This window comes from Lygodium microphyllum, chromosome 10 (genome assembly GCF_053477565.2).
Source record: "Lygodium microphyllum isolate KBCC chromosome 10, Lygodium_microphyllum_v1.1.10, whole genome shotgun sequence".
NCBI lineage: Eukaryota > Viridiplantae > Streptophyta > Polypodiopsida > Schizaeales > Lygodiaceae > Lygodium > Lygodium microphyllum.
This window is the reverse complement of record NC_141144.1, coordinates 36951889-36971878: the sequence shown is the minus strand read 5'-3', so window position 1 is coordinate 36971878 and position 19990 is coordinate 36951889. Positions and strand designations below refer to the sequence as shown.

The 19990-nt window shown below is 39.2% G+C and overlaps 1 pseudogene; it reads left to right on the top strand.

The window, feature by feature from the left end:
• The first annotated feature begins 10490 nt into the window (after nucleotides 1-10490).
• LOC148029878 (kinesin-like protein KIN-13A pseudogene) lies at nucleotides 10491-13336 on the top strand (annotated as a pseudogene).
• The last annotated feature ends 6654 nt before the right edge of the window (nucleotides 13337-19990 follow it).

The window sequence follows — 19990 nt, the reverse complement described above, 5'->3', positions numbered from 1 at the left end:
CTTAAACGCGTGTTTTACAGGTTTTATAACATTAATTTCAGCCATATCACTTATGATTTTCAGATTTTCAAATTATAAATTGTTGAAACTCATAGAAAACAACATCATAATGAATATTCAGCCCATGGAAACAATGTTTCATCAAACAAATAGCATAAAAACTCATTTTTTATTCATAAAAATTGAATTACCGCTTAGGCTTCGTGTCTCGAGATCTCGGTTTTGGTGCGGAACTGCGGGTCAGCCCACATTCAATGTCCAGCATCTTCACAATCAGCAATCTTCATATCTTCATCAATCCGGAAGCAATCCGGTCTCAACCGGACAAGCTTTTCTTCCCCATTCTTCATTTTCCTCTTGCACACAAGAACAACCCCTTAGGGGAGAGAGAGGGAGGAGAGAGAAATACTGGAATCAGATTTCTTCGTTCAGGCCATCATTGCTCATGCGAAGGACGACAATATGACCAACAAGGAAGGAGTAGTCAAGCCCCATGATCAATTGCGTAGGTTGTTTACAAGGAGGCATCTCCATCTCCATCATCCATGGCGAAAAAATCGGGCGTAGATATGGCGCTATTTCTTCACATTTTTTCATCTCCTTCTCTCACCACAATTTGATGTGGCATAAAATGCCCCAAGCCCCCAAAGATCACTACCCAATTTGGCCAAAACAAGTCCACCTTTTCAAATCTTGCCCATCTTGTGGCCATTTCCTCGTCCGGCATCCAAATCGAGCTCTGAAAAATCATGGGCATCCGGCTTGACATCCCGCATTGACTGGAAACTCCTGAAAACCCGCACGATAGTCTAAAAATTTATAAAAAATTCACAAGTCGCTCGGGCACCTTTTAAGAGTCATATTTCACTTGGTGCTTAAAATCGTCCTAGCTAGAGCCACTGCCTTCGATGTTAAATATTTTTCCCCTAAATTCCGGATTTTTTGGCAAATTTGGACTGATCTATTGGCCTGCCAAGAAATGATCCATTGTTTGAGTGATTCCTTCCAAAAGACGGTTGAGCACGCATAGGTGGAATGGGCGTGGGTGGTGGTGGCTGAGAGTTACTCCTCATCCCATTGTTTGTGGGCTCCTCATGCCTTTGTGAGGGCTCTCCTTGCTCAAAGCTGATGTTGGGAATGCCGGTTCTTCCCAAAATACCTTGGGTACTTACATAGGCTGCATTCACGGATGGAATAGTCCCTCTTTCAGCTTGCATGCTTGGTCTATCCTCTTTTTCCTTGCCTTTCATTTGGAAATCCATCCACATTGAGAACTTGGCTGCAAGTGCTTCCATGGTAGAGGTCATTTGGTGCATCTCCGTCACCATTTGTGCTTGACCTTCCATTACTTCCCTATGTCTCTCCGCATGTCTAGTCTCGTGTGAACTGAGGGTATGATTGAGTGCACTAAGACTTCCCATGGAGTGAGATAGGTCTTCCTCTTTAACCTCAAAGTTGGCGTCATCCCTCGGGGTGCGTGCATCCCTTATCTATTGCTGAACATCTTCATTTGCTTTGTTTTTCCCCCTGTTACCCGCCATGTCTAGGTGCAATCCCGTGAGACCACCTGTCACTGTTTTGGCTATAACTAGAGCTAGACAACTCCGATTGACCCACTTTTTTGTTCAAAACGGAGACAAAAATTCCCTCTTCGAGATGAGCATAGACACGCATTCCTAGGTTTTATACAAAAAATTCTATAATCAGAAATGTGGGACTATTCTGTGCAGTCCAGCACCCTGTCTACACCTAGGAAAGACATGTTTTGGGTTGTAGGTATTTGGTATGCTCCAAGTGGGTATCCAAATCTGAGTGGGGTTCTTGGCAAGGCCTGAGGATACTCTCCAAGGTTAGCACCTCAATTCTTGGGAGTGGTAACATCTCTGCAAATGCAAGCAATTTCTCTACAACACCCTGAAACAGTCACAAGAGGGCTGAAATTGGGTTCCCTTTCTATTGCACTGTGGGATTCACTGTTTGCTTGGCATCATACATCACTTTAGCATCCTTTAGCATGTTTGGCATCACTTCAGCATTATTGAGCATAAGAGTAAGCATTCCCATGACCATATCCAACAAGATAGGCTCTCATACATGCATAATCACTGCCCTTACTACATAAATGACTGCATAGGTGTATCCCATGATACATATATCCATCTTCAATCCAAGTGAAGCAATACATTCCCATAAATCACTGCATACATAGCAGCATGTGTATCTAAAGATAGATTAGCTGATACATTTGATGAAGTACAATCATACATCCCATGCACACAAGAGTGTGTCATGCCATAGTCATCAGAATTTCCATCATGCCAAGTCAATTTCTTAATTTCCCAAGAAATACATACACCTGCAAACCAGTCTTAGGCTCCGGATCACCGAGAGGTGGGCAAAGTTCCCCCCGAGCTGGGTTGTGCACCCCTTCAGGGTCTTTGATGGCAAGGGGGGGTCACCCCTCTTTTGTCTTGCCACCTCGCCTGGCATCGGGCTTTTCCTCACCCAGAATATACATGGTAGACATTTATTAATTAAACACCCAGCATGAGATGAATTTTAGGAATGGAAAATTTGGCTTTTCATGAAGTGCATGGAATTGGAATTGGGAATAGGAATAGAGAGCTTACTGGCAGTGACTCACTGCTAACTCACCCTTATACGATGAATTTATTAATTAATTCTTGGCTCAACCAATTCACAAGAAGCCAAATGGGTTATGGGTAAGCAAAAGTATAATCTCAATGAAGCTTCAGCATGGATAAAATCCATTCCAATGCCATAAGATCAAATGAGAATGATTGAGATTAATATTCAGCATGCATACAATGTTTGGGACTCCTATTACCTACTTAGACTCACGCATCCCCTCAAACAAGTGGATAGGATTCAACAAGAGGCTTAATGGGAGAGAATGAGAGCCAAGAATCAGTTACCTTGTATTGTTTGATGAAGATTGCACTCACTAATGCCACTTCAATCCATTATGAGAGCTCCAATTTGATCCCACATGCTCCATAGCTCCAAAATGGTTGTGCTCCATCAAGAAGAGATGAATTCAAGCTTGGGGGAGAAGGATTCTTCAATGGGGGAAGGGCATTGTTTGCATAGACCGATCAAGAGAAGGATTCCTTCCAAACGAGCACTTCATAATGCCTTCTTGCTTCCAAGAAGCCTTCAAATCTTGAGAATGAGCTCCAATGTGGCTATAGCTTGGAGATAGGATGGCTCAGGACCTTCCCATGAAGAGCTCTTGATGAAATTGAAGCTCTACTTCCATAGCCATGGCTGCCCACAAATGCATGTCTTCAAATCTTGCTTCTAATCTTCTTCTCGTGCTTCTTGATGGCCAAATCTTGAGCTAGGATTGAAGAGAGAACCCCTAGGACCAAGAAGAGACCAAAATCTTCAAGATTCTTGAGCTTGATGCGAAGCTTTCATGGCTGCTAAGGATTGCATATGATCAGGGTTTCTGAGATGGAAGAGAAGTCCAAGAAGATGAGAAAGGAGGCTTCAATCTTGCCCAAAGGACCTGCAAGAAGCTAGGAATGAAAGCCAAAAAGGAGAGGAAGCCTATGATGCTATCATTCTGTCCTGGAACCAGCCCCATTTTGCACCGTGAATTGCGGGGGCTGCTTGGAAGGGGGAGGAGGTACCATACAGCACTTCCACCACTTGCCCTATAGCTCAGGGGCCTAAGGAACCCATGGAAAGGAGGGAAAACTCCATGGAAGAGGGAGAGCAAGGTTTGGGGCTGATTACCTCCATGGGAGCTTGCAAAAAGCTTGAGAAAGGGGGAGAGAGAAGAGTCTCCCTGAAAAGTAACCCCAACTAGACTTTCTTCTAACTCCTGTGACCACGGTTACTAAGAGTTTACCTTCAAAATGGGCCAAAAATGACCCACGAGCTGCCAAAGTCGGTCTTCCTTCCTCCAAACTTGGTCCAATCCGTCATTAATGCTCCTGCTTGCAGTCCTTGTGGTCCAGAAATCTTTGGAAACTCCCCTACTGCTCCATGTACCTGTGTACCTGTGACTCAAAATTCCATGTGACTAGAAAATTGTAACTGGGTAAAATGAAGGACTAAATGGGACCAAGAACCTAGGCTCTGATACCAATTGTCAAGGAGAGGGACTGGGAGAGAGAAAGAAGAGAGAGAAGACTACAGAGAAAAAGAAGAAGAAGAGCAAAAGGGAGAGAAAGACAGGTACGAGGAGAGAGAAAGACTAGAAATGGAGAGAGAAAGACAAGAAGAGAGGAAGAGAAGACATGGAAGCTTGGAGAGCAAGGTGACGGAGAAAGAAGACTTGTATTAATTATCTGATGATGAAAAATTAAGTCTCTCTCACCTTATATACCAGCCAGTGTAGCTAGTATTTCCCCGTTATTAAGTCCCCCCTCTCTTGCAGAAGAAGAAGAAGAAGAAGAAGAAGAAGAAGAAGAAGAAGAAGAAGAAGAAGAAGAAGAAGAAGAAGAAGAAGAAGAAGAAGAAGAAGAAGAAGAAGAAGAAGAAGAAGAAGAGAGGAAGCAGAAGAAAAGAAGAGTAAGAGCGAGGTAGAGAGAGAGGAGAGAAGAAGAGAAGGACGAGAAGAAGAAGAGAAGAGGAAGAAGAAGAGAGGGAGAGATAGGAGAAGAAGAAGAGAAGAAGAAGAAGAAGAAGAAGAGGGGGAGACAGAGAGAGAGAGAGAGAGAGAGAGAGAGAGAGAGAGAGAGAAGGAGAGAGAGAGAGAGAGAGAGAGAGAGAGAGAGAGAGAGAGAGAGAGAGAGAGAGAGAGAGAGAGAGAGAGAGAGAGAGAGAGAGAGAGAGAGAGAGAGAGAGAGAGAGAGAGAGAGAGAGAGACTCTCTGAGGATTCTCCTTCATTTCCCCTCCTTAGAGCGTGAACACACGTGTTTACCCCCCTTATCCGCAAGTCTAACCCTTTCCATTATGGTAGAAGGAAATCTCCCCGCACGCTATCTCTCCAACGAGGGAAGGGAAGAAAGAGATTTACAAGTTGAAGTATGGCCCCCAAATTGACCCCCAAATGGAGGGAGACACGCACCAATGGTAATCTCACACCCAACAATGGAGCCACTAACCAAGATGTTATTGCTAATACGATTACAAAGTCAGGTATGGATAATTCACATCTGAATATCCAAGTACTAATTGCCATCTCCATTATTCATTGAGGCATAGGTATATGCATGAATTCAATTCAACAAGTAGCTTGAATTTATCTTTTTTGATAATTAACAAACTCACAGGGGATCATAAGTTAGTTCTTTTCACAACCATAGATGGCCTAGCATAGATTTATGCATATGGTGCATCGAGGTTCGCACAAACCCATGTACTCAAATACTTTGCATCCCAATGCTACGCGACGAAGTCATACATGGCATAAAGAACATATAGGGTTACTTAAGAGTTATGCACATAGACAATGCATGCATGGAAAAGACACTATAAAACATGCATCGATGGTACACAAATTGATCTTACATTAAAGTCTTGCTAATATCTCGAACTATTAGTTCATTGGGATCTTGAAGTCATGCGTAGCTAGTACAAACAACAATAATTGGGATTAAGACTACGATGCCTTGAGATTTTCCGATAGTGACTATGTTTATCAATCCTATTCGGGGTTGGGCTAGAAGCAGCAACAACTCTAGGGCAAGCGAAGAGCTCAAGGATTAGAAAACCCTAAGTCAAAGCTTTTGTACTCATTAGGAAGAAGGTTTGATTATCAATAAAAGTAAGGGATTATTAGAACTCATGTCTTGAGTAATGTCCTAGCTGAATGGAGGAAGTATCAAGTAATTTTTGCATGGAATCGCTTAGACCCCAAGGGGGAGAGCAAACATGCGATGGAAGGTTATCACAACTATTCCTACAATGTCTGAAAAAGGATACCATTCTTTTGTGGGTTGATTAAATAACTTCGTAAATGCTTTTGCTTTAAACTAATTGTGAGATGTGAATTGGATGATTATTCCAAGTGCTTGTGTTTGGCGGTAAATGCATGGCAGGGGTCTGTAATGACAAGTTGCCATGGGAACAAAGGAATGTTCTTCTTGGAAGACGATATTAGGCTGATTTCCTTGATTGTGCTTGATTCTTAATTGGATTAATTAACAAAGGATATTTTACGCGGGTGGATCATCTCTAAGGTCACGTTGCGTTTCAACCTGAGAGGGCACTGCTTAATTCATTGGCCGAAGATCGAGTGATGAAAAGGTCAACCACAGAGAGTGTGTCTCGCTCCTAGGTCACTTGGGGTCAATGGAGCTTTGGACACCCCTTTCCTAGACCAAAACGGAGTTGTGGATTACTATGAGCCCAACATCTGAGGCACTAGAAGATCCCATTCTAGATAAAGGATAGAAATTATGGTGCCATGTGATTTGGACCAGGTACTTCTGTTGGACAAAAGGGATACATAATTTCTCCTATATGGGTAGGAGACAAAGATTAACTTGAGATAAATTAAGGAACTTGTTTGACTTGTTTGTCAAAAGACTGCTTGCTCTGTATTCGTGTCTGTGACATAAATTACGCGAACGAACCTTATTCCCTAAAAGGCTTAATTAAGGAAGTTAATTTTAAGTGTCACACATAAATGTGGTAGGACCTAATTAGAAAATTAAAGCTATCAAGGGAAGCGGGTGGGTGGAATCCCCAACGAGTCCGTCCTATGGCAAGGTGGTCTCGGAAAACTGAGAGGCTTCTCACAAGGTTTTACTGATGTTTGACCTTTAGGAATTGTTAGGTTAGAACCCCGATTCATACCGTTTTAGGGGACTAGAATGGGACTATGCCCTATGGGCAAAGAGATCAAGCAGTGCATCCCTCACGTTTCCCATTCTCTTTGAACCAAGTGCGGTATGGGTCAGCTTCGGCTTGGGTATCCCTGCGTAAAGTAGGATGTCCAAAACCCAATGCTAGAATGCTGTCAGGAGACTTGACCCCTAGGAACCTAGATCTCAAGTCGATCCTAGTGAGTTCAACCACGAATGTTCCGTTGCGAGGTGGACTCAAGAGACCCTAAGTGACAAACCCCAGAACATTCCATGGGAATGCCTAGATTTGTTTCTCAATAGATTGCTAAGACATGCCTGGACAGCCAATAGGTGGGCATGTTACACAACTTCTAAAATATTCATGGAGGATTATGTTGAATTCAATGTTTATAGACAAATTATTGTATGAGGGTATTTTATATTACAGATTCTTGACCTCCATTTGGGTCAATAAGACAATCCATCTATTTTGCTTGCCCAAAGCATATATAAATATTCGATACTCTCAAATCCATTATTTGTTAGGAAAAATATCTCTATACTAGATTATGCACATACTTTAAGTGGTTTCTATTTTCTTGATGGCTACTAGAGAGACCACCAAGGATTGATATAATGGAACACTATCAAGGAAGACATAATTTTGTTTAAAATAGTTATGTAAAGCATACTACAACACTCAATCAACTAGACAACAAATCTGTTTGTAATACTTATGCAAAGCATGCTATAGTTGATAACCATGCATCTACAAAAAAAAAAGACTTAGTTTTGGAGTTCATAATGCCTTTTAAAGAAATCATTCTTATCACCCCCTCTATGCGTATACAAAATATGATCATTAAGTTACTAGTTATAACACAACCTCCCAACATATATTCCATTCAATTTCAAATTACTTCAAGTCATATTCAAAATTGCATGCCTAATTATGGTCAAAAGGGCTAGCAAGTAACATATTTGCTTTAGTTGCTCAAAGTGTATAAGTATTTTTATGAGATAGGAGACACATAACCTCCATTCATAATTAGAATATGCCCATACATTATGCATGTTCCATTTTGCTTAGGGCTACTAAAGAGGCAACCTACTTCTTGCAAATTCTTATCTACTAGTTGTGCTCACACAATCATGCAAATCATACTCGATAACAAGCGACAATTTTTATATAAATCAACAAGAAAGACTATATTGTAGATGATGTTGCCCTTAATAGCTTTATTGATTAACTAGAACATACTGCATTATTGGTTAGCATAGAGAACCCACTAGAAAATTTATAATGTGTCTTATTTGCAATTCTCAATGTTTTCATAGCACACCAAGTAAAAAATTTATTTGTACTGCAACTTCTTTTCACCCCCTATAGGGTACAATCTTGTTTTTGTTGGTCATGTAAAACATTGATCATGTTACTATTGGTTACCATAGATCACCCATATCGATTATTTATACTACAACTTCTTTTCACCCCCTGAAGGGTACAATCCTATTTTTGTTAGTCATATAGAACATGATCATGTGGCTATTGGTTACCATAGATCACCCATTGAGGATTTAATTTTTACAAACTTCTAGCCTATTGATCAAATGTTGGGTCAAAGATATTATGCAATTCCTAATAACATGAGACCCAATAAAATAATCTAATTTAATCATCTTGCAAAAAAAAAACATCTATCTGATTGGTGATCACAAATTAGAGCATAATGCAGATAGCATAAGCCAAATTCCCAACCTAATTACATGATGACACTATCAAATCCATGTCGCAGTTGTGATTGAAGACAAAAACAACTACAAAGATTTATGAGAGTAGGCTGCCCTTGTGATTCCTCCTACATGAGTCTCCTTTTAAAGTTCCAATTAGAGACGAAGTGGTGAAGTTCTAGTAGAATCTAAGGAGAAGAATCAAATACAACATTCATATTGCCGATGTCAGGGGAGGAAGAATCCATGCAAAGATGAGGCGCATACTAGAGGGGGAAGTAGTGAAAGAAAAGAGAAAACTTGTAGAAAGACATTCATCTATCACAATGTATGTGTTTTATGTGCATATACATGTGTGTGCTTGCGTGCGTGCGTGCGTGCATGCGTGCGTGCATGTGTGTGTGTGTGTGTGTGTGATAGAAAAAGAATAATTATTATATAAAAATAGACGATTAATAATCAAAATGCATGAAGAGAGGCAGAGAGAGAACTATAGAAAAAGAACCAATATTATATAAAAATTAATATTTAAATCATCAAAACACATGAGTAAGAGAATGATAGAAAAACAATAATTACTCTACAAAGAATAGAAGATCAATAATAAAAACACATGAGAGAGAGAAAGAGAGAACAATAGAAAATGAAAATTGTTATACAAAAAATAGAAGATGAATTGTGAAAAGACAGGAGACACACACACACACAAAGAAAATTAGGAAAAATAATTATTATACAAAAAGTAGAAGATAAAAAATCAAAACACATGGGGGGGGGGAGAGAGAGAGAGAGAGAGAGAGAGAGAGAGAGAGAGAGAGAGAGAGAGAGAAACAAAAGAGTGAGAAAACTAGATTGCATTAAGTCAACTATAAAACTAACATTTAAAAAGAAAAAATTAACGAACATATCAAAGATAGAGAGCAAAAAAAAAAGAAAATGGAAGAGAGAGAGAGAGAGAGAGGACTACGCAAGTAAAACATTACTTTTCTTTTTAAAACTAACAATTGTTATAATAACTACATAACAAAATTGATAATAACTAAACTAATGAAGATAACCTATTCAATTCAATAATGATATTAAAGAGGGAGAAAAATTTTATATACTAATAAAAAATATGTTTAAAATTATATGTGTGGCCGAAAGGCTTAGCTAGCACCAAACTAAAAAGATAAAGATGGGTCATATATAATATCAAAATAGGAGACTATGATTGCTATACAAAGTATGCACCAATCTGAACAAGAAATCAAATAATGATGTAGTAGAAGATATTTATAAACCAACCTGATATGAAAAGGCTATGAGATCTTGAAATCATATGGCAATGAAGCCTTAATACAATTTGTTGATTAGACGCCTCAATCAATTAAGAAGGCTAGGAGATACATGCATTGCAGTTATAGTATGTTGTAATATAACTCTTATTCAAATTTAATTATGCAGGTGAATTCATAACTGCTAGACTATCAAAGCAGTCACATCTAATCAAAATGGTTATCTTTCAATCTAATCCATGATGCATCAAATATAAAGCAATGATCATATCTATTTGTTTAAGAATACTCAAAGTTCTTGAAGTAAATGGACTAGCGCCTCATGAATTGCTTCAATCCATAATTTCTCTGGTCCATGAAAATTGTAACAAGTGGGATACACACTGACTAGGGTTTAGACACCCAGTCACACTCAGTGGGGTATATAAGGCATAAGAGCCCCAGATTAGTGCATTATCCCGCTAGGGTTTACTGTTGATACTGCCGTCCATGCATTCTTTCTACAAAATTATTTAGTCCTCCTGCATTTTCATTGTCGCGCACCCTGCATAAGAAATTGTTTTTGTGCGGCTTCTTTTGGCTTTCTGCTCATCAATGGCGTCCTCGTAGTCCATCAAAACACCCATCGTGTCTCCTTCTACAAGGGTGTTGGCGCCATTTTCTAGAAGGCAAGTGCGAGTTTTGGTTCAATTTCATTCGAAGCAAGGAGGAAAATGCATGTGTGCAAGGTCATCAAGATCGCCTCCTCCAAACTTGTTGATGCAAGATTATGCAAGGCACGGTGTGCATGGCTTCGAAGACAGACAAAAGTTGTACATGCTTATAAAGTCCCTGAGCAATGGAGGGGAAAATTCCATCAAATTTTTCACTTCACCTCCTTAGGGTTTTGAAAAAAAAAATGTTGTTGATGGCTTATAGTCACCTGAATTGCGTGGGGAGATTAGCACAAGGATATTGGACCTCCACTCCATCGATGACATAGAGCTCCTATCTGAGGATGTTGTTCATGAACCTTTTGAGGCTTCTCCATTTGCTACCATTTTTGAGAAAGGCTATGAAAACAAAGTATTATGGTCCACCAGCAGACCACCAATCAGCAAGCTAAGAAATAATGGTGAAAGTAGTCCTATGAGAGCGGCCATCTTGGAGAAGGACATTACTAGCAGCACAAACAACCTTGAAAGGATCAAATTTGCGGTGCGAAAATGACCACTTAATGAAAAAGAGATAGCTTGAAAAGAAGAGGACATTGTGACAATTCATGGGAGTGGATGTTCACTTACTATTCATCATGAGCCCAAGTTGAAGGTGGACCTTATAGCCTATGTAGAAAAACATGATTTTATGTTCAATGTTGTGTTGGATGATCAAGTTTCTAATGATGAGGTCTATCGAGTAATTGTGGAGCCAATTATTCCAACCATATTCCAACGTACAAAGGCAACATGCTTTGTTTATGGGCAAACAGGCAATGGGAAGACTTTCACCATGCAACCTCTACCTCTAAGGGCTTGCCAAGACATCCTAGATTTAATGCAACACCCAATTTACAAGCATCAAAGACTGCAATTATGGCTTGGTTTTTTTGAGATCTATGGAGGGAAGCTATATAATCTTTTAAATGAAAGAAGGAAGCTTTGCATGAGAGAAGATGGTCGCCAATAAGTTTGTATTGTGGGCTTAAAGGAATTCCATGTCTCAAATGTTGATCTTGCAAAAGATTATATTGAAAGAGGTAATGCATCAAGGAGTATAGGATCAACTGATGCTAGTGAAGAGTCTTCAAGATCACATGCTATTCTACAGTTGGTGATAAAAAAGCATTCCAACAAGAAAGAAAGGAGAGGAAAGCTGGTTGGAAAGTTCTCTTTTATTGAATTGGCTAGTAGTGAATGTGGGGCTGATACAATTGATAATGATCGCCAAACAAGGATTGAGGGTGCTGAAATTAACAAGAGTTTACTTGCTCTTAAAGAGTGCATTCAGGCACTGCACCATGAGCAAGGACATATCCCTTTCAGGGAAAGTAAATTGACAGAAGTTTTACGTGATTCTTTCGTTGGTGACTCTCGAACTGTCATGATCTCATGCATTTCTCCAAATACTGGCTCTTGTGAGCACACTCTTAACACACTTAGATATGCAAACAAGGTGAAGGGTTTATCCAAGAACAGCAACTCAAAGAGGGATCCCAGCCCAAATATAGTTGTGCAAAGTCAAAGGGAGCTAGCAACTAGTTCTCCTCCATTGCTATCACCTGAAAGTTTTGATCAAATCATGGATAGCAAGGTTGCCGAGACTAGTAAGAGACCTATTGATCAAGCAAACTAGCAAGGAGATTTCGATGGTTGGTCTGCACTAGCATCTACTCGGGATCCTATAACCAGGGAAGACAATAGAACAGCATCATCCTCTAATGATAAAGATCGAGTCATTTTGAGGGATGGCATGTCTAACAGCTTCAATTACCAATGTGATTCTTCGACTGACAGAGTTGACCAAGAGAGAGTTTCTCCTCCTAGACACAAAACTGTAAGGGGTGAAAAGACAAAAAAAAATCTTGCATGGATTTTTACTGATGAAAGCAGAATTGATAAAAGGACACGATGTGCAGGGAGTTTTTCCAGATGCACCAGTCTCACACCTCAGGAGAGCAGATACGCAGCCTCAGAGATCAGTATGGGAGCACTCGTTCTAGCCGAGACGAGGTGATGGAGATTGGCATCGACTACTACAGACGCCTTTTCCAGCAGGAGACAGCCTCAACTAGAGGACAACGCACAAGACCTTCAACCCTCTATCACTCACTTTTTGGACAAATTCATAACATGTCTCGATATCGCTCTTCGCCTACCACCCCTCTATTTTGATATCAATGTAGGGATAGATAGCGGTGCAATGACCCGCTTGATGTTAAGGGCCGCTCTCTTGCAGTAGCAAGACAAGCTTCAAACAAGGAGGACATTGTTCAAAACATTTCCAATTCTAGGTCCAGGGATACTTAAGACATACTGGTTTCTCAAAATGGATATGACAGTCATATAACTGCTATATTTGAGGAAGAAGAGGACTTAATTGTTGCCCATAGGCTGGCAGTGGAGGACTTGATGGAGAAAATGCACCAACAAAGAGACAATAGTATCTGCAACAACAAATCAATCCATGCTCATAGTTCTAGTTCCTTTTCTCATTGTTGGCATCCCCAAATGAATGCATTGAATGCTTCTCTATAGCGACAAGAAGCTCTCCGAGCTGCGAGCCACAACCAATGGATTGAGCAACACAGTCAGTTCATGTCTAAGTTGGATCGAGTGATCTCAACCATCGCAGTCACCAACATGCAAACCATGGCAATCAATGACAAACTTGCAGCCCTTATGACTCAAGTTGCTCAAATGGCTACAATTAAAAGGACGGATCAGCATGATTATGAGCAGCAGCATGGGCATTCTCATGGACATTATGGGTACCTTGACCACTGGCATGGTTTGGATGTGCAAAGGCAGCATCATGTGCCTACTTATGGTCAACATGTATATGATGATTGTGCATATTTTGAGTAGTAATATGCATCTGATGACTATGCATGTCCTTATGAGCTACATTCTAGTCACATACATGGACAACTATCTGGACAACCTTATGTATCTGGGCAACATCATGCAAATGTATACGAGCATGTACATGGGGAGCAACATCATCATCAGCAAGAGAGTGATCGATATCATTAGCCACTTGATCATTACTATGAGCAGCATGTGCATCCTTATGAGCAACATGATGCTTCTCACAAACGATTCCATGATGAGAGCATCTCACTGCAGCCTCATGAGCAAGTGCCCCATCAGCCCATGGCCCTTAACTTTGAATGCCCAATAGTAGCCATGCATGTGGGACTCATGGACATGAAATGCCTAGGGGTTGATGCAGCGAATGCTGTAGTGATTGCAACCTCATATGCTCCAGTTCTACCTAGCATAGTAGTTTCCAATGAGTTTATGGACAAGTCAATGCATGCTACCGTATGGGTCAGTAAGGATCTTGTGCCACCATTAGTGCTTGAAGATGACACCATGAATTGATTCTATGACACATCAGATGCATTGGATCACAATTATCCTTTTGACCCCGGTGGTAGTACAATGACCCATGCTTGTATGGATGACCCTTATGCTCTTGATGCTTATCGTGTAGGTTATCCATTTGATCCCGAGGAAGGAATGGGTTCACAAAAGCCCTACCCCGATCAGCATTTCACTAGTGTAGCGGTGCAATTTTGGCTAAGGATTAGCTAGCTTTGCCCTAGTCTACACTGCAGATAACTTGCAGACATCACACTATTATAGAATAGTCTTTACCCTGCATTAATGGCAATCAAGTGTCACCTATATGGGCTAAAAGTACTTGTCATAAGCTCAGTTTCGACATGTGGTACGCCCTATTTGGAGCAGCCTATCAAAATTTATGACCTTTTTGATTTAGCAGGCGGTCTTGGAAAAGATGCTATCCCTAGTCTCTACCCACCCAATTTTCATTGTCAAAGGGGTCAAAGTAGTACTCTACAACCCTTCCTTAGCCACCCATCACTCCCCTCTACTTCTCCTTGTTTTTTAGGGCAAAAACCTTCAGGGTGGGGATGGATTGTAACAAGCGGGATACACACCGACTAGGGTTTAAACACCCAGTCACATTGACTGGGGTATATAAGGTGTAAGACCCCTAGATTAGGGCAAGCAGTTATTATTAAGATCATACTCTTCACCTTCATCTCCAACTTCCATGGCTTCCTCCTCCCTTCTCTCCTCTTTTCTCTTTCTCTCTCCTCTTCTAGTCTTCTCCCTTCTTCTTCTTGCTCTCTTTTTCTCTCTTCAACTCTTCTTCTCTCTCCTCTCAGCTTCTTTCATTAAAAAACGTTGAGACATAGGACATCAAGCATCGAGACTCATAGCATAATCATGAAAAGAAAGGAGTTTTAGATGAAAGTAATGGAGTTATATTCTAAACATGTGAGGCTATTCCCTCCATTGTTAGTGACAAGAGAGGAATCCCTAAATTAATGGCATGAGGAGAGGTTAAGGTGTGTGTTTATAGAGGTATTACTAATTGTCATGAGATAGGTGCCATTCTAGAAGGCACATAGCAATAATGTCTTCTTGAATAATAAGAAAGATATTGAAATGAAGTGTATTCAATAAACCATTGTATAGCCTACAAGGGAAGTCCTAGAGAGCATTAGTGCCTAACCTTATAAGAGAACCTAACAAATGATTTAGTTAACTAAAGTGTTTTCTTAAAACCAAATGTTTGTTCTAGCTATGAGGAATGTATGTACAAGTTAATGTGGGATAGTTATGTATACGTGTATATAAGGGAGTAAGTGAGACAAAGGGAGAGAAAAAGAGGGTATATTCCAAGAAAATGTTCAAGAGTATAAATAGACTAAGTGTCATTAAGTGAATGTGAGTATGTGTGTATTGCGGGTACACCTTAGGGTTCTTGAAGACTTAGAATAAGAATTAATGTCAAGGCTTACGCAAGAATTAATGCAAACGCTACTGCCCTTGTAAAATTGAACAGTGCCTTATAAGAATAATTATGCAAAACACCAAAAAGGGGGGACTTAAAATAATAATTAAATGGTCCTTAAAATAATCACAATTGTATGGTCCTTGGGGAGGGTCTCATTATCTTCTAAAATAAGAAAGAAACTTTAAATGCTTAGTAGAGAGTAGATAAGTAAATGAATTTAGCTTATCAAGTAGGTGTATACATCTACTTAAAGGTACATTCCAACAAGAACGTGTGTACATGTGTGTGATGTGTGTGTGTGTGTGTGTGTGTGTGTGTGTGCGTGTGCGTGTGCGTGTGCGTGTGTGCGTGTGCGTGTGCGTGTGCGTGTGCGTGCGTGCGCGCGCGCGCGCGTGTGTGCGTGTGCGTGTGCGTGCGTGCGCGCGTGCGCGTGTGTGTGTGTGTGATCTCGCCCCATTCTTAGGGGTAGGGCCACAAGGTGGGGAGCAAGGCCCACCAAGCTTACTCCCCAACAAAATAAATACACTACCATGTTTTCATTTAAAAAACTAAGATACTCAAGGGCACATTAAGTGTGGATCATCCATAGATGAATATGTGTATACTTATGTTCAATGTGTCAATGTGTTATATCATATAGCAGAATAAATCCAATGGTGATTTGAAAGGGTATAGGATTAGAAAAAGCACCTCATGATATGGCCAAGTATTTTACTATGAATTTTGACAATATACTTGCAAATTATGAGATAGGAGAAGATCAACATTAGAGTAAACCAATAATCCAAAACAAATATAATAATAATAACCCTTCAAAACATTAGGATCTAAAAGACCCATAGAACCCACAATAACCATTTTATTAATGCAGAACTAGAATTTTAGGGTTACCTATGTAAATATAATAGTAAGACCCCCAATAGCATGAATCCAAAAGGACCATAGCTTTTGCAAAAATCGGTTAGTTAGGGCAAAAGCTAGATTAGGAGTCTCATGTGTTGATATAATCTATTAATCTTTCAATTATCTATATGGCACTAACCCAACCAAGGGTTAGTAGGGATGGCAAGAGCATCCCATCAACAAAACTTGAATCATATATATTATTGAAAGACTAATAGACTGCCTTAAATAAGTAATTCAATAAATTAAGTAGCATTACTTTAAATAATCACTCCAAGAGAAGGCACAAAATAAACTTAATAATTATCTACATTGTTATGAGAAAAATATCATCACATATTTTTAAACAGACAAGTTATGCAGTTTTCTAGTGATCAATGCTATTAAAATTTTAAAATAAAAATACATGTAATTTTGAAGAAAATTCTGTAACAAGATCGAACACATCAAATATAAAAATGATAATTCTAAAAAATGAATCTAAAATTGATTTAGAAATTGTAATCTCACAAAGCTCCTAAAGGATAAATTATCATCAAAACCACTATAAGAATAAAAATTTATTACAATCCACCATTGAAGGTGGTCCCTAGGAGTAACTTTTTTGGGCCTGAGTGGGTGAAGGGTCTAACTATTACATGCATCCATACAAAAGCAAAAGGTTATGGCATTGGCATGCTTGATGTGTACTACAAGTGTCGTCACGAGACCTTGTTGTCATCCCAATCACACCTACAAAGACACTAGAAAAACCAAAACCTAATGACCAATTCAAGTTATAGTCAGTTCGACCATCATAATTTCTAAAGAATTGGAATTCGTACGACCATAAATGTTAAGGAATGGGTATTCATGCTCTTGATCATCTTGGGACAATTTTAGAACTACACATATACAATGGATTCTTAATGTCTAAACACATACAACTTCTCCAAAAAAACCAAGGTAAATGATCCTCACAATTAGATAGCTAACAAACTTTCATAAATTTATGTACTAAAAGTGCTTATAAAGCTAGCTTATCCCTTAGCACATAATAAGTCTTAAAGTTCCATAATTGCAATACCAAATAATATTCCATTTCATAAACAATGACCATTACTAGGCATCCCACATAGCTCTTGCTATAGGACCACACACACACACATACTATGATTTGTTATATTTAAACATAATTTTTTAGTAATATAAATCTTGTAGACACCCAACATTTAGAAATTACTATCCAAGTTATTCAAAAGAGAGGGCTTGCTAATGATATTGATCGTCAAGGAACACATTAGTCTAGGTCATAGGAAAAATGGGGCTTCTTTAACTATCATTACTTACTTTTAAGTTTATCAAGTAGCAATATACATTTTACTAACAAATAGAACATATTGAATATGGATCCATCCTAAATTTTATCCATATCCAATATGGTGTATGTAGACAAAATCTGTGCGTGCGTGCACATGTGTGTGTGTGTGTGTGTGTGTGTGTGTGTGTGTGTGTGTGTGTGTGTGTGTGTGTGTGTGTGTGTGTGTGTGTGTGTGTGTGTGTGTGTGTGTGTGTGTGTGTGTGTGTGTGTGTGTGTGTGTGTGTGTGTGTGTGTGTGTGTGTGTGTGTGTGTGTGTGTGTGTGTGTGTGTGTGTGTGTGTGTGTGTGTGTGTGTGTGTGTGTGTGTGTGTGTGTGTGTGTGTGTGTGTGTGTGTGTGTGTGTGTGTGTGTGTGTGTGTGTGTGTGTGTGTGTGTGTGTGTGTGTGTGTGTGTGTGTGTGTGTGTGTGTGTGTGTGTGTGTGTGTGTGTGCGCGTGTGCGTGCGTGCGTGCGTGTGTGGGTGTGTGTGTGTGTGTGTGTGTGTGTTTGTGGAGATATACCTTGAAATGCTATGAGTACATGCTAGTAGGTTTGGAAGCACCATAACTACTAAGGTAAGTTCTATTTCATTAGTATCTAATGCAAGCATAAGCCTTGCATGGGTGTTATTGCTTCAAGATGGCCAATATCTTGCTTATTCCAAAGAACCAAGTGAGTTAATTTCTTTAACATAGTAAACAATTATTTTGAGATTATTTACTTAGCTAACACACCAATTACCAAATGAAACTCATATTCTACAACCCTGCATATAATGAATGCTCAAGTATACTCATGTGATTGATTGGGAACCATAGTCAAAAGCAACTATACCACATGATCTTTCCAAGATTGAGATGATGGACATATAGCAGGCATATGCTTTTATGCAATCACTAAAACCACCTTGCAAAATAACACACATATTCAAAGAACACTTACTACACAATATGATTTTAGTAAATTAACTTTACAAACCTTGGAGCAAGACACATTAGATGCCCTCTACAAATCTATTTCATACATATAAGTTGATAGTAGTCACTTGATATGGTAGAATGAAATTGATGCCCCTAAATAATCTTATGGGTCTAAGGATGAGTACCGACATCTCAAGTTGGACTTACACACATTGTTTTTCTTTCACTTCCACCATTAGAATGGAGTCAATACTCTGCCAAATAAGACTTGAGTGTGTTATGTAGATTATCATATGTCAAAAAACCAATTAACTATCACAATATGATGTGCATTCAAGCTATTTCATAGCTATCGACTACCCATCATATCTACTGATTCATGAATAATATGGAGGTTGATGTACACTAAAGACAATAGGTATGTATGGCCTCTATAATCATCATTAGCTATACAAAGGTTTATGCTATAGGTAAGAGGTTGAAAAGATACTCCTATTACATATATGCCCAATCTTAATACTATGCTCTCACATAGCTGGAATGACCAAAGATCTATCAGCCAATCAATGGTAGTAATCCCTACTATTCCCAATGGTAATTAATTGGCAACCATTATGGGCTAGCAAAACTAATAATGTCAGCACCATAGCATCCAAACTGATAAACAATTGATAATGGATACTCTGACCATAGGTATGTTCAATCAAATAAATGGGAGTGGATACATGCAAGTATGGCAAATTATATTCTAATTGTACTTTCATCATATATATGTGGTCAAAAGTCTCAGTCTGCACCAAACTAAAAAGATGAAGATGGGTCTTATATTATATCAAAATAAAAGGAGACTATGATTCCTAAACAAAATATGCACTAGCCTGAATAGGCAATCGAATGATGTAGTAGAAGATAGTTATAAACCAACCTAGTACAAAAATACGGCTATGAAATCTTGAAATCGTATGGAAATGAATCCTTAATATGAGTTGTTGTTTAGATGCCTTAATCAATCAAGAAATATGAGCAATATATTCATTGCAATTATAGTAGGATGTCATATAACTCCTATTCATAATAATTATGCATTTGAATTCATAACCACTAGTCTATCAAACTAGTCATAGCTAATCAAAATGGTTTCTTTCAATCTAATCCATGATGCATCACATATAAAGCAATTATCATATTTGTTCATTTTAGAATACTCAATGTACTTTAGGAAAACTTGATTTTTCCTGAAGCTGGCAGAGTAACTCCCCGTGAATTGCTTCAAACCGTAGTTTCTCTTGACCATGGAAATGTTGAGATATAGAAGATCAAGCACCAAGACTAGTAGTGTAATGAAAGAGACCTAACTGTCCTAACTAAGGGAGAGAAGAGAGAGAAGGACTGTAGGACAAGAGAGAGAGGAGAGAGAAATACATGAAGAAGAGAGAGAAAGAGGGGAAAGGGAAGAAGAAGAAGAAGAAGAGGAAGAAGAAGCCATGGAAGCTTGAGAAGGTGAAAAGAGAGTTTCTTGATAATTTTT